Source organism: Bombina bombina, chromosome 6 (genome assembly GCF_027579735.1).
Source record: "Bombina bombina isolate aBomBom1 chromosome 6, aBomBom1.pri, whole genome shotgun sequence".
Taxonomy (NCBI): Eukaryota; Metazoa; Chordata; class Amphibia; order Anura; family Bombinatoridae; genus Bombina; species Bombina bombina.
The window spans coordinates 233,503,720-233,518,154 of NC_069504.1; the positions used below are offsets into that span (position 1 = coordinate 233,503,720).

General features: G+C 39.3%; 1 protein-coding gene across 1 annotated transcript in view; it reads right to left on the reverse strand.

Moving 5' to 3' along the window:
• Positions 1–8,465, reverse strand: part of SYT1 (synaptotagmin 1) — a 991,400-nt gene extending 982,935 nt beyond the window's left edge. Inside the window, exon 1 of the mRNA XM_053716760.1 lies at positions 8,419–8,465. The gene's annotated coding sequence lies outside the window, so the exon portion shown is untranslated. The remainder of the gene's footprint in view (positions 1–8,418) is intronic.
• Between the last annotated feature and the right edge of the window lie 5,970 nt (positions 8,466–14,435).

The window sequence follows — 14,435 nt, forward strand, 5'->3', positions numbered from 1 at the left end:
CAGATTAGGGGTTAATAACTATAATGTAGGGGTCGGCGGTGTTAGGGACAGCAGATTAGGGGTTAATAGCTATAATGTAGGCGGCGGCGATATCGGGTCGGCAGATTAGGGGTTAATACTTGTAGTTAGATTGCGGCGACATTGGGGGGGGGCAGATTAGGGGTTAATAACTATAATGTAGGGGTCGGCGGTGTTAGGGACAGCAGGTTAGGGGTTAATAGTTATAATGTAGGCGGCGGCGATATCGGGTCGGCAGATTAGGGGTTAATACTTGTAGTTAGATTGCGGCGACGTTGGGGGAGGCAGATTAGGGGTTAATAACTATAATGTAGGGGTCGGCGGTGTTAGGGACAGCAGATTAGGGGTTAATAGCTATAATGTAGGCGGCGGCGATATCCGATCGGCAGATTAGGGGTTAAATAATGTTATTATAGGGTTTGCGATGTGGGGGGGCCTCGGTTTAGTGGTTCATAGGTAGTTTATGGGTGTTAGTGACTTAGTGTACTAAATGGGTGTTAGTGTACTAAAAACATACCGAATTTCGGAACGGAATAGAACCGAATTCAGCCGAATCCGAATAAATCCGAAACGAATTTATTCGGATCCGAATAAATCCGAAACGAATTTATTCAAATTTTGCAGAATCAGATTCGATCCGAAACGAAATTCGAAAAGTCCGAATCGATCCGAACCGAAAACTAACCGAATTTTTTAGCGGTGCACATGTCTAATTATGAGTATACTATACTCGTGTATGCAAATATGTACTCAGGATGTTTATAGGAGTGATTAACATATTTTTATTCCATTTTCGTAGGTAAATTAGATTGGTTGCTATGACAACCGGCGGACCTGTGCAGTGTGCAATGCAGGACGCCGGGGTCACTTCCAGTTGCTACGTGGTGATGGTGGTGGGTAATGTATAAATATGTACTCTATTTTGTAATGATTTTAATTGTCTGAGGACGGGGCTAACCACCCCGAAACGTCACTGAATTAATGTATTAAAAATATTTTGACTTAAGACCCAGAGAGTGCGCTCCTATTTTGAACTCATTTGTATAACTCCTTGATTGCACCCTGGGCAATTTGCTATACAGAAAGTGAGTGCAGTGCCCCCACATACAATTTATATATATATATATATATATATATATATATATATATATATATATATATATATATATATATATATATATATATATAATGTGTATATATATATATATATATATATATATATATATATATGTATATATATATACACACATGCATATACGTATGTATGTATCTATCTGTCTATCTGTCTGTCTGTCTGTCTGTCTGTCTGTCTGTCTATCTATCTATCTATCTATCTTTGTGTGTTTATATATGTGTACATATTATTTTATGTATTTATATGTGTAAATACAGAAATACATATATAGACATATATGTGCATTTAAGTCCTTTGCAGTCAAGAAGCTGAAAACATGAAAAAACATATTTATGCAATTTTCATAATAAGTGTAATAGTGTGTATTCACTGTGACTATTTCACATACCAATGTTCTGCACTTAAGGTAATATGTTCTAAGTATTCCAATATACATCTGTATATCTATAACTATGTATAATAATCTATATATAGGTATCCTATATTATAAAAGGCCAAGTGTTTGTCTGAAGCCGTCATGCGCAGTAGAGACAAACACTTGGCCTTGAGATAGGGAGCGCGAGGTACACAGCATACAAGCAGCTGTGAGATAGGGAGTGCGAGGTACACAAACAGCTGTGAGGTCTGCTGCGTGAGAAGCGGCCAAGCGCTCCCCAGACCTCACAGCTGATTGTGGCCGACGGGAGCATTGCGATGGGGGCATGGCCAGGCGTCGCGAGGGGCGTGGCCAGGCGGGTGTCGCCGCGATGGGGCGTGGCCGGGCGGGGTCCCGCGATGTGAACACAGAGCCAGAGAGGGAGCAGGAGACTGAGGAGAGGGGGGGAGAGACAAAGGGGGGGGGGAGACAAAGGAGGGGGGGAGAGAGACAAAGGGGAGGGAGAGAGACAAAGGGGGGGGGGGAGAGACAAAGGGGGGGGGGAGAGACAAAGGGGGGGGGGAGCCAAAGAGAAGGGGGGAGAGAGAGAGCCAAAGAGGGGGGAGAGAGAGAGAACCAAAGAGGAAAAAGAGCCAAAAAGGAGAGAGAGCCAAAGAGGGGGGAGAGAGAGAGCCAAAGAGGAAAGAGAGCCAAAGAGGAGAGCAAAAGAGGGGAGAGAGACAAAGAGGAGGGGGGGGGCAGAGCCAAAGAGGGGGGAGAGAACAAAAGAGGGGGGAGAGAGCCAAAGATGGGGGGGGGGAGCCAAAGAGGGGGGGGGGATCCAAAGGGGAGGGGAGAGCCAAAGAGGGGGGGGAGAGAGCCAAAGAGGAAAGAGAGCAAAAGAGGGGAGAGAGCCAAAGAGGGGGGAGAGAGAGCCAAAGGGGGGGAGAGCCAAAGGGGGGGGGGAGCCAAAGGGGGGGGGGCAAAGAGGGGGGAGAGAGAGAGCCAAAGAGGGGAGAGAGCCAAAGAGGGGGGGGGGAGCAAAAGAAGGGGGGGAGAGCCAAAGAGGGGGGGGAGCCAAAGGGGAGGGGAGAGCCAAAGAGGGGGGAGAGAGAGAGCCAAAGAGGAAAGAGAGCAAAAGAGGGGAGAGAGCCAAAGAGGGGGGAGAGAGAGCCAAAGGGGGGGAGAGCCAAAGGGGGGGGGGCAAAGGGGGGGAGAGAGCCAAAGGGGGGGGGAGCCAAAGAGGGGGGAGAGCCAAAGAGGGGGAGGAGCAAAAGAGGGGAGAGAGAGAGCAAAAGAGGGGAGAGAGAGAGCAAAAGAGGGGAGAGAGAGAGCAAAGGAGAGGGGGGAGAGAAAGCAAAAGAGGGGAGAGAGAGAGCAAAGGAGAGGGGGGAGAGAAAGCAAAAGAGAGGGGGGAGAGAAAGCAAAAGAGAGGGGGGAAGAGAGAGCAAAAGAGAGGGGGGAGAGGGCAAGGGGTGGGACCGCTGTACTGCAAAAAATGGCCCGTGTACACAGGCTTTAGTACTAGTAGATATATATTTAACCAAAAAAGAAATATTGCACAAAATCCTTTGTTTAAAATGAGGCTTTAAAATTCAATCCATAAATTTTTTATTTTTTTTAATTTGCTTTATAGTGTGTTAATTTCACCAATACATTTCACCGAGATACTTCAGCAGCAGTATTACAAGCCAACAAAATGTGTTAAAGGGACACTGAACCCAATTTTTTTCTTTTATGATTCAGATAGAGCATGCAATTTTAAGCAACTTTCTAATTTGCTCCTATTAGCAAATGTTCTTCATTCTCTTGGTTTCTTTATTTGAAAAGCAAGAATGTAAGTTTAGATGCCAGCCCATTTTGGTGAACAACCTGAGTTGTTCTTGCTGATTGGTGGATAAATTCATCCACCAATAAGCAAGTGGTATCCAAGGTTCTGTACTTTCTTTTTTAAATAAAGATAGCAAGAGAACAAAAAAAAGTTGCTTAAAATTGTATGCTCTATCTGAATCACGAAAGAAAAATGTGGGTTCAGTGTCCCTTTAAGCATTTTTAACATAATTTTTTACTTATCTATGTAAATAGTTGACCCTCTTGAAAACTACATCTGTCCATTTTGCACGTGTTCATTTCAAATATTAAAAAACTGTGTTTATTAACATTTGAAATGAACATGTGCAAAATGGACAGATGAAACCTAAAACATAATGTATATTATTATTCCATGTGCTATCTAGAGGGTTAAATGCATGCTAGGCATAGTAATATATTTAAAAGAAAGATTAGTCTTAGAATACTATGCAGATCCATTTTTAACAATTATGGGCCAGATTATGAGTGGAGCGCAAAATTGCACTTTCGCAAGTGAGATATTTGAACTCGTAACACAAGCAATGGGACCTTACATTCCCATTGCTAGGAAGCTATGCTCTCAATAGATAGAGCGTGCTTCCCTAGGCTCCAATGGGATCCTCGTTCTAATGCTGTGAGACATGGCATGAGAACAAGCGCAGAGAAGGGGGTAAGTCGTGCAGTGATGGCAGCAAATTGTAAATATATATGTATAAGATTATATACTTCATAAGTAGAAAAGCAAAAGCTGGCACGTCTCCAAATAGATTAAAACGATCCTTTATTAAAGTCACATTAAAAAGTTACATGTGAGAATGCAAAAGCCAGAAAAAACGCCTTACATGTTTCGGCATAAGCCTTACTCATAAGCGTACTTCTCTCTAAAACAAGGATAAAATAAATAGGGCTTGCCCCTCACTCATAGGTTAATTAGAAACATCTGACTGACCATACCTGATACCTGGATTAAGGTGGAATACAGAGAAGACCCCCTTTTCTGTATTCCACCTTAATCCAGGTATCAGGTATGGTCAGTCACATGTTTCTAATTAACCTAAAGGATTGTTTTAATCTATTTGAAAGCATGCCAGCTTTTGCTTTTCTACTTATGAAGTTCATGACTTTCCCTGTTTAAGGATGGCACCTTCAAGTTCTCATTTGTGGATTCCTCTCCTGTGACGTCTCGAGGAGCATTACCATTTAATCAGCTGGAGGAGTGTGCATCACGTGTACCCGGAAGTGAAACGGAGACCGGGCAAGAGTGTGGAGGAGCGCATACTGAATCCTGCCATAGAAGTGCTTAGCCCTGTCACGCAGAGAATCCAATTACCGAGGGTGGTGAGTAATCGTCCTCTGTGTACTTGTGAATTGTTTCTGCGGTATTCAGGTTGTACGCTTGGAAGTTTGGCATGGTTTGTGGATACTCACAGAAACCGGTATGCGCTCTCCTCTCTAATCACGATCTTCACCCCCAGCATTAGCACTGTGGATGGAGCTGGTTTGCATACATCTATTCTTATTGTGGCTTATAAGATTATATACATATATATTTATGTGTTAATATGTGTTCCCATATATTGCAATGTAAAGGCACTTTTCAGCCAACTGCCTAGTGCAGTTATTTTCCAAAAAAATAAAAATGCTACACCACTGTATTTTAGGGGCATTTGGGACACATTTATAAAATTAACCAGAGATCTGACCTCTGGTTATATTTAAAAGCACTAATTGCTACCGTGAGCTTGCGGTAGCAATAACCAGCCACTTGTAATGGCTGGTTATTTATCGTGCACCCACAAATGGGAAAATCTGCCTGTTTGCGGGTACGAGATAAATTAGACCTCCACTTGTAATCTAGCCCTTAATTAGTTGTTTACATATTGAAAATATAAATATAAAGGATTAATTTCAATAAAGTAGATAAGGGGAAACTTAAGCTAAAACCTAGCAGACATTAATTTAATGAAACTGAGTGGAATTTAGGAAACCAACAATTGTACTACTTAATTATCCTACACCCCACTGGGAGTGAAATTTCTTCTGCTGGCTCTGCTTACTTAGGCTTATCAACAGCTTTCAGTAAAGGTGGGGATACCACAGGCTAAATCAGCTATTTAAAATGCTGAAATAAGGGTAAAGGAGCTACTTGTAAACAATTTAATAATATAATATAGCATGTAAAATTAGGAACATTTTTAAAAGGGAGACAATTTTTGGGTGAACTGTCCCTTTAACATCCTTTAACTTGTTAATGTCATATCATGAATTGATAGTATTGGTTAAGTGAAGAAAAAAATCAGCAAATCAAACACATTTGGGAATCAATATTTAAACAATTTGCTGCCATCTTTTACTTTCATCTTTGTGTATATAGTTTGCTTCTTTATAGGTTTGCAGAAACTTTGAAAAAGCCTGATAAATTGTTTTTGCAGTATATCACTTCTATAGTTACGCTTATATTGAGTCCAAAGGTATTTTTTATCATTTGAGTGATAGGGGCCCATTTATCAAGCTCTGTATGGAGCTTGAGGGCCCGTGTTTCTGGCGAGCCCTCAGGCATGCCAGAAACACCAGTTATGAAGCAGCGGTCTAAAGACCGCTGCTCTGAGAAGGCGGACAGACATCGCTGCAATTCAACCGGATCAAATACAATCGGGTTGATTGACACCCCCTGCTAGCGGCCGATTGGCTGCGAATCGGTAGGGGGAGACGTTGCACCAGCAGTTCACAAGAGCTGCTGGTGCAATGCTAAATGTGGAGAGTGTATTGCTCTCTGCATTCAGCGAGGTCTGTCGGACATGATCCGCAATGTCGGATTATGTCCGACAGGCCTTTCATAAATAGGCCCCATAGTCTAGGGTGCACTACCATCTGTTTGTGGGATGGAATGGGTGCACTAAATTTTGGGTTCTTTAAGGTGCTTTGATTAAAATCTATTTTTAATATCAGATGTGTGTTATTCCTTCTGTAAGCTAGTGCAAAAACATAACTCACCCTGAATAATGCTCTACTTGTAACATGGCCCCTAGTGGTTGCACGCTAACCGAGAGTAAAAAGCCAAGCTTACAATATTGCACACACAATAATACTTCCCATAGAAGTCAATGGAGTGAAAAAAGTGGAAAAGAACACCCTACTCATGCACAAACAGATTGCATATTCTCAAGTGCACTCACCCTAAATGAAGATAGGAATATTTCACATTCCAATGTTCTTCACATAATAGTCTATATTCTTTTTACTCATAAATACTTATTTCAATATATATCTGCTAGAATTTTGGTTAAATATAGGCGTAAGGTGTTCTTTGTGGGCATTGTGTTCCTGGCAGACGCTTATTTATAGTGGAAGCTTTTTAATTATACAACTGTAAACTCGGCTGTTCACATACCTCATATCGCTTGAGGACAAATTTTGTAAGCATTTCATTTTTTGCGCTTTTAAATATTTATTAAACATTTTACACTATTGGAAGCTTGTTTGTTTTTCCTTTTCTCTATCTGGGATGAACTTATAAGGAGACATCACGTTGAATTTCCGTCAGACGCACATGTGCAGTGGGGGAAGGTCATTCTTCTGCCTCTCCTGACAGAGCAATACCCTTACCTAATAGGATTGAGGTAGGGTTTGTGAGTACCCCTTTCACCAACTTTCACTGTGATTTCTTCTGGGCATGCTCCTCATTGGCACAGCATTATATTGATATTATATTGATTAGTTATAGGCCCTACGTGGAAGTTACGTTTGGAACAGTTTTTTCCTGTGCGCTTATATCATTTATTTTTCTGTGATTCATATATATACTGTATATATATATATATATATATATATATATATATATATATACATACACATGATTAAATATAGGTATAGATAAATACAGATATGTATAGGAATATCTATTTAGAAATACTAAGAACATATGTGCAGAACATTGGGATATAAAATATCTATATTAAATACTCACTATAACACTGTATTAAATTGCAAAAGCAAAAATGCTTATTGCATAAATATACTTTGCATGTTTTCAACTAATTAACTACAAAATTTTCCAATGCACACACACACACACACACATATATATATATATATATATATATATATATATATATATATATATATATATATATATATATATATATATACTGTATATGTATATATAGTTAGTGTTTATATGTGTATACATGTCTGTAAATACATTTATAAACATATAAATACATACACACACATTTAAGGCCTGCCTTTATTTTTCAAACACCTGAGACCTCATATCTTTGAGCCCTTATAACTTTTTTGTGCAATATTTTTTTTTAATAATTTTTATTAGATGCTGTTATTATGAGTGCGAGTGTACTTTTACGTGTATTTTTGAAGTGTTTTGTGACACTTTTTTTTGTTTTGCAAAACAGTTAACGAGTGCTCTGCGGATGCCGCAATCATTGTAGCGTAAATCACCATGGTGCTCAAGCGATCGCATTTATTTTCAACTTGTAAAATGAGCAGAAAATATTTGGTTTTCCCGATAATAAACTGCATGAACTCCATTTATTTTTATATAGAGTTCCTAATGTACTGGCTTGGATACAAGGTTCCAGAAGAGACAAATGACTTCCCTTCTTGTTTAATGTAATAAAAACAGGATGCAAATTATGCTTTTGCTTTAAAATAAGATGAATGTACTTTGCTATGTATTGCTACTCTGGAGAAGACTTGCTTCAGTATGTAGAAACAACGTATTGAGCTATACACACATTTGTACAAATACATGCACTAGTACTTTAATCAGTGTCAAAATGAACATAACATAATCCCCTTCATTTTGATATAATTATTATTATTATTATTTATTTGTATAGCGCCGCCAAATCCCTTAGTGCTGGGTACAATGATAGGGGTGTACAATGACAAGGATTTGTGATAAAATACAAAACATAACAAAACTAAACAAATATCTATTCATCCTTTGTTTACAACAATTTACTTCAAATAATTGCAAAAGAACATTATAAACATTTATCAGAACTTTACTGGTATTTTCAAAAAAACAATAACTTACTTATTTATGGTGAGATCAGGAGTCCACTTGCTTGATTTTCTTTTAGGGATATTGTATCAATGCTTCATACACAACCATCTGAAGTGTGCATCTATTCTCACAAGCAGTATAAATCACTAGGGGGGAAAAAGATACATATATTCTGATTTTTATAAAACCTTGCAGTCACAGAATTATTTATCTGACAATATTTACAAATGTCACCAGCATGTATTTGAGACTTGATTTGAGGTGATAAAGAATGGTTTACAAAAAAAGTGGTGAAATTGATATAAAGTATATTGTTGTCATTTTAATTATATTGTTGCCATTTATTGGGACAAGATTTAAAAACATGAAAGAACAAAATGGTATCTGTATGAAATGCCCCAGCTCAGTTGCTACAGCAGCTTGTAAACTTACAATAAATAGCTTAACAGATATAGCACAGATTGATCTTTTGTCCCTAACATGTTTTTTTGTCTGTCTGTCAATCTGTCTGACAAATGTCATTCATTAAAGTTGCAGTTTATAAATTATGGTGTGGAATATTTTGAAGAAGAATATTCTATGTAAAAAGAATCATGAGGTGGTGAAAGATGTGAAGGGCATAGTTCTATATAAAAAAAAACAAGAATCAGTCATAGGTCTAGAATAATTTGGTGTTTGATCTTGATGATAGTTATTCTAATATGATGGCAACATTTTAAAATGGCTGTGAACAGCTGTATTTTATTTTTTTCAGCTTTGCTTTATTTAAAACATTTTAACTAACTGTAAAATGGCAGTAGGATCAGTTTAGCATTTTCTAGGGATTTATGTTTTACCTTCTAACAAGCTGTAACAATTAAAATATGCATATTAAATTTTCATTTATTTATTGTAAACTAGGACAGAACCGTTTTACATTTTTCTCATTGTAGTTCTCTGTTATTTTTTGTAGTTTTTTTTAATCAACTAATTGGCGTTCTCTTTGCATGATCTAAAGTACATAACAAAAATTGGTGTGTAGAGAGACAGACAAAGAGAGCATCTGTTCTGTACTCTATTATGCCACACCACTGCACTTCCTAGGCAGCCTGAGTTTATGCCGTCGGCCCAATCTGTCATTCAGTTTGCAACAAAATCTTTTGTTTATCAGAGAAATACTGTACATGCACACAAAATTATAAACAGCTCAGAATAAAATGAATAAAGACACACAACTCATGAAGATATAGTTTTTGTTTAAAACAGTGTTTGTCAAAAATACTATAAATACTGATATATATATATGCTCAAATTAGGGAATATTTAGAAACGCATTTAAACAATGCCTAATACATGCAAGCATTTATGTATCTCTTTAAACAATCAGCTACTTTTAACAGTTTTACTTAAATGGATAGAAAGGTCAAAATTAAAATGTGCATGGGTGTATTTTAATTTTAAATGGAAACATTTTTGCAATATTAGTTCCATGAGCAAAAATGCTTCTAGTAAATATTAAGTTTTTTCAATGGCATACGCACATATGCTGTGAAGGTCTGTGCACCAGTATTCAAACACCATGCCGTCTCAGAGAACTAATTACCCCTCTTACAGGTGCTCCCCCACCATAGTACATCACCTAATTAACCCCTTTTTCCCTGTTTCCCCACCACAATACCTCTCACACTAATTAACCTTCTTTATCTGCCAGATGTAAGAACTTATATTTTTATTGTGATAGGGGGTTGATTTAAGAGAAAACAGCACCCAAGTGTGCTATGGAGAGTCAGGAGTTAATAAGATGATAAAAAGGTTAATTAATATAAAGGCTTGCCTGCAGCAGGGGGAAGATGGCAGATAGCAGCTGAACAGCAACAAGTGTATAAGATGTATTTAACAGGGTTACAATTTAAAAGTATTTGTATGATATAGAATTAACCCAAACATGCCAAAACTGATTACATGCCAAAACTGATAATGATAGATCCAAATGTGTCATTATGGATCCATTGCCAGTCTACAATAATTATTATTATTATCATTATTATTATTATCAGGTTTTTGTAGAGCGCCAACAGGTTCCGCAGCGCTATGAACATAGGTGGTATATAAAAACGATGAGAGGGTCCTGCCGAGAGTTGCATTGTTGTAGTCGGCTCTTAGGAAGATGAACTAAAAACAGCTGGGCTCATAGGCTTACATGCTATGGGGTTTTAGGGGATAGCAGTGGAGATAGGAAGGTTAGTGTAGGTTGTAAGCGTCCCTGAATAGTAGAGTCTGCAGGGAGCACTTGAAGCTTTTAAAACTAGGGGAGATTCTTGTGGAGCGAGGCAGAGAGTTCCATAGGATGGGAGCCAATCTGGAGAAATCTTGAAGATGGGAATGTGAGGAGGTAACAAGAGAGGAGGAGCGTAGGAGATCATGAGCAGAGTGAAGGGGACAGGAGGGAAAGTATCTGGAGAAAAGGTCTGAGATGTAGGGGGGAGCAGTGCAATTGAGGGCTTTGTGTGTCAGAGTGAGAATTTTGTGTTTAATCCTGGAGGCAAGAGGAAGCCAGTGAAGGGATTGGCAGAGAGGTGCGACAGATGAAGAGTGACGTGCAAGGAAGATGAGCCTGGCAGAGGCATTCATTATGGATTGTAAAAGAGCTAGGCAGCTAGGGAGACCAGAAAGGATAGAGTTGCAGTAGTCGAGGCGGGAAAGGATGAGACAGTTGATTAAAATCTTTGTTGTGTCTTGTGTAAGGAAATGTCTAATTTTATCAATGTTTTTAAGGTGGAAGCGGCAGGCTTTAGCCAAGGACTGAATGTGAGGAGTGAAAGAAAGATCTGAGTCCAGTGTGACCCCAAGACATCGGGCATGTGAGGTTGGGGTAATGATGGAGTTATCAACAGTTATAGAGACATGGGGGTGGAGATTTTGGAAGAAGGGGGGAAAATAAGGAGCTCAGTTTTGGAGAGATTTACCTTGGGATAGTGAGAGGACATCCAAGATGAGATTTGAGAGACAGTGACACGGGTTAGCAAAGAAGGAGGTAGTTCTGGTGCAGAGAGGTATATTTGGGTATCATCGGCATACAAATGATAATGAAGCCCGTGGGACTTTATTAAGGAACCTAGTGAGGACGTGTAGATTGAGAAGAGAAGGGGACCGAGGACAGAGCCTTGCGGTACCCTAAAAGAAAGAGGAAAAGGGGCAGAGGATGCCCCAGAGAAGGCTACACTAAAGGTATGGTTAGAGAGATAGGAAGAGAACCAAGAGAGAGCTGTGTCACAGATTCCGAAGGATTGGAGGGTGTGGAGCAAAAGAGGGTGGTCAACAGTATCAAAGGCTGCAGACAGATCAAGAAGGATAAGTGGAGAGAAATGGCCTTTTGATTTTGCTGTAAGTAGGTCATTGGTAACCTTAATATTTGCTGTCTCTCTTGAATGAAGGGGGCGAAATCTAGATTGCAGTGGGTCAAGGAGGGAGTTTAGTGTAATGAAATGGGATTGACGTGCATATACTAGCTTTTCAAAAAGCTTTGAGGCAAGAGGTAGTAGGGAAATAGGTTAGATGGGGAGGTTGGATCGAGAGATGGTTTTTTGAGGATAGGTGTGACTAATGCATGCTTAAGAGATGTGTGAACTATACCAGTGCTGAGGGAGAGGTTGAAGATGTGTGTGAGTATAGGGGTAAGGGTAGAAGAGAGAGAGGGGAGTAGTTGTGTGGGGATGGGGTCAAGGGGACAGGTAGTGAGGTGAGAGGATAGTATAAATGCAGAAACGCCATCCTCATTAACAGGGACAAAAGAGCTAAATTTATGGCTATGTGGGTTTTGGATGATTGTGAGCTTTTGAGGGGGAGGGAGTCCGGTAGTATGTTGAGAGATGATTTCATTTCTAATGGAGTCGATTTTGTTGTTGAAGTAGCTGGCAAAATCATGGGCTGAGAGAAAAGTTATGGTTGGAGGTGAGGGTGGGCGGAGAAGAGTATTGAATGTGGAGAACAGACGTTTTGGGTTTGAGGAAAGAGTAGAGATAACAGTGGAGAAGTAGTGTTGCTTATATAGATTAAGGGCAGAATAGTAAGAGTTCAAGATGAACTTATAGTGAAGAAAGTCAGCAGAACTCCGAGATTTCCTCCAGTGTCGCTCAGCAGTACGGGAACATCTGCGTAGGTACCGTGTCAGATGAGTATGCCAGGGTTGAGGATGAGTGTTTTCCAAGTTATGGTAGGTGGGGCCAGGTTATCAAGGACCGATGTAAGGGTGGAGTTATAGTGGCAGATGGATTCATCAGGACAGGAAAAGGAGGGGATGGAAGAGAGAAGAGGTTGGAGAGAGCTAGCGAGCTGTTGCTGATCTAATGACTTGATTCTTCTGTGAAGTTTAGTGTGAGGGTAGAAGGAGGGGGAGTTGTAGGGAGGGAGGTGATGGTACAAGTGAGGAGGTGGTGGTCAGAAAGAGGAAAAGGTGAGTTTGTGAAGTTTGAGATATTGCATCAATAACTGAAAATCAGATCAAGGGAGTGACCATCTTTGTGAGTGGTAGAGTCAGTCCATTGTGTCAGGTCGAAAGAGGAAGTGAGTTGCATTTGTTGGTTTGCAGAGGAGGCAGTGGGATTATCAACAGGGAGGTTGAAGTCACAGAGAAGGAGGGCAGGGGTATCCGAGGAAAGGACGTAAGGTAGCCAGGCAGCAAAGTTATCTAGAAAAAGAGTTGCGGAGCCAGAGGGCGGTATATGACTGCAACACATAAAGAGAGGGGAGAGAATAAGCAAATCATGTGTGTTTCGTATGAAGAAAATGTGAGGGGAGAGAAGGGCTGTATTTGTTGAAAGGTGCAACTAGAGGAAAGTAAAATACCAACACCACCTCCTTGTCTATTGTCAGACCTAGGATTGTGGCTGAAGTGGAGACCCCCATGTGACAGCGCAGCAGAACAAGCAGTGTCTGAGACTTTAAATAAAAAAAGAAGAGTATCAAGATCTACTGAAAATACATAGCTGGGATTTACACAGACGCAAAAACCTGTGTACCCTGTTAACCACAGTTTTGGGCTAACTTACATCAAAGGTGGCAGGTATATTTATAAAGACACTGAATGAAAAATGTACCTTTCAGGGTTTTGCAAAAAAAGTTACCTATGGTACAACATTAAAAGCCAGCAAGGACCTTAACTACAACAGCCAAACTGATTGTTGCCTAAATGAAATAAGAAAAAAAAATAAGTAGGACCTAATTATTGTGATGGGATCTGATGGTAGCACTTAGTTTGTCTATGACTTGTTTGCACAGTAACATACAAGACTAAGATTGAAAGTAAGTGAAACAAATTAATGAAAATGGATAACACTTAAGGCCAACTGTTATCTAATAGACCACCTTGGCCAACCATTAAAATAAATATTAAGTAGAATTGGAAGCCAAAAATTGTTCCTTCTTTAAAAAAAATGGATAGAGAGGATGACTGAGCTGCTCTTCTTACTGGGAACAAGCAAACCACACGTTGATTGCGAACATCTCTCCCCACACCTTTATGCACTATGGGCCCGATTATCTAAAGGTCTCTGGGCTAGTGAGATTATTTAAGACTGCTCGCCAGCACTTCTATTTTACCTAGTAGAATTCTATAAAGCGACTTTTCACCCTGAAAGCAAAGTGTCTCGCTAAGGGACGTATACTGCATTTTTGTATGGGAATGAGATATATGCATTACAAAAGTGCACAATGAAAATAGCAATTTAATAATCATACAAAATAAATAATTGAGCCCTTCACACAAAAATACTCATGAAAAAATTATATTGTTTTAGGTGCTTCAAAAATTGTAACAATACCTCAAAAATGGTATTTTATCACAAACGTAACATTTGTATGTATATTGCATAAATCATATTAAATATCAACAGTGTTAATCATAATTTAAGTACATTGGATGTGAAAAAAACACATTCATACTAATAAATATAAAATACAATGCATTATTGTTTTATCGCAAAATGGGCTGAACATGGGAGTTCCTTGGGCATGTATGATATTGTCTCTCAAATCTAAGCATAATTATCTTATTATTCCACCCTACAGAT